The 1,876-nt window shown below is 43.1% G+C and overlaps 1 pseudogene; it reads left to right on the top strand.

The window, feature by feature from the left end:
* Positions 1-501: 501 nt before the first annotated feature.
* LOC116457156 (small nucleolar RNA SNORA70) lies at positions 502-643 on the top strand (annotated as a pseudogene).
* Positions 644-1,876: the final 1,233 nt, after the last annotated feature.

The raw sequence follows: 1,876 nt of genomic DNA, 5'->3' as shown, positions 1-1,876 counted from the left end.
GGGGAGGGGGGAGGGGGGAGGGATAGCATTAGGAGATACTAATGCTAAATGATGAGTTAATGGGTGCAGCATACCAACATGGCACATGGATACATAGGTAACTAATCTGCGCATTGTGCACATATATGCTAAAACTTAGAGTATAAAAAAAAAGATTTCCTGCAAAGAAACCATGAATTGAGGTGAAAACAATAACATGAGTACAAGCAAATAAACAACAACAACAAGAACAACAACAACAAAAAGATAAAGCAGACAGTTCTACTCCTAGAAAAACTCTTTGCTACCCACATTGAAAGGCAAAAATAATAAGGGTCAAATGAGATTTGATGAAAAGTCTGACAAAATAGTCAAAATTATCAAGGAGATGGCTTGCAAGTTGTATTTACATCCATTATCATTAATGAGGAACCACACCTTAAGGGAATATTTTGCCTTGAAATATTAATGATTGTAGCATGATGCTGCCATGATTAGAAAGACATTTAAAAATAGTATTTCCTACAGTCAATTAAGCTGATCATGTTCCTTTCCTTGTAAGGGCCAGGTGTGCCATGGCTGCGAACATCAGCCTTCTCGGTAGTGTGTGCACCTTGTTGCTTGTATGTTGTATGCGTTGCCCTAAGGAGCCTTGGAGACAGCCCTTTCCAATGGACGTTCATGTCCCTGTCCTGATACTGTCTCCAGTCTATGCTCTAGATAGGTACGCAGGGTGCCTTTGAAAGCCCCAGGGTATGGCAGGAAAGGTCCACATTGGCCAAGTCATCATGTTCATCTGCACCAAGCTGCAGAACAAGGAGTATGTGATTAAGACCCCACACAGGACCAAGTTCAAATTCCCTAGCTGCTAGAAGATCCATATTTCAAAGAAGCGAGATTTTACCAAGATTAATGTGGATGAATTTGAAGACATGGTAGCTGTGAAGCAGCTCATCCTAGATGGCTATCAGGTCAAACACCCCCAATCATGGCCCCCTGGACAGTGGCGGGCCCTGTACTTATGGGGGCTCCCACTGGTTTGCCCCTCCTTATTCACACCCACCAATAAAGCCTACTTCCTAATCCCCAAAATAAAGAAATAATAATATTATTTGTCTCATCTTTATGTCATCTTTTAGTGTCTTTTTTTGTGCATGTATTGTAATGCTTGTCATACATTGGTAAGTGTACATAGTGGAAGTATGGGTTGAACATTTTTTTCCTGATTAGAGGGGCACAATCAAAAAGCTGGTGACCACTGATTTGTACTGAGACTGACATGTCCAGAAGTCCATCCAACTTATGAAGAAGACATGTGGGTGGTGGCACAGCTTGGACTCTGTAATTCAAGACTGTAAAACATTTCTCACTGTACGTTTTATGACCTATAACACACGATTACGTGAACTAGGGAAAGGATTGTGCTTTAGAAAGTCAGGTAAGTGTATTTGCATTTCCATTGTCAGGAAAAACTCCCTCCATCCTCACCCCTCAGCTTCTAGGAAAAAACAGGACTAGATTTAACAATCTTTCAATCAAGTTTGTTTCCTTTGTTACTTTCACCTGGTTCAGCATCAAAGTAAATCAACATTGCTAATCTGTTCGTTTTTTTTTTTTTTCTGAGACGAAGTCTCGCTATATCGCCAGGCTGGAGTGCAGTGGTGCGATCTCAGCTCACTGCAACCTCCGCCTCCTGGGTTCAAGCGATTCTCCTGCCTCAGCCTCCGGAGTAGCTGGGATTGCAGGCAGGCACCACCATGCCCAGCTAATTACTAGTAGAGACGGGGTTTCACTATGTTGGCCAGGATGGTCTCCATCTCCTGACCTCGTGATCCACCCACCTCGGCCTCCCAAAGTGCTGGGATTACAGGCATGAGCCACTGTGCCTGGCCACCTG

Source organism: Hylobates moloch, unplaced genomic scaffold, assembly GCF_009828535.3.
Source record: "Hylobates moloch isolate HMO894 unplaced genomic scaffold, HMol_V3 SCAFFOLD_17, whole genome shotgun sequence".
Taxonomy (NCBI): Eukaryota; Metazoa; Chordata; class Mammalia; order Primates; family Hylobatidae; genus Hylobates; species Hylobates moloch.
This window is presented reverse-complemented; position numbering and strand designations above follow the sequence as displayed.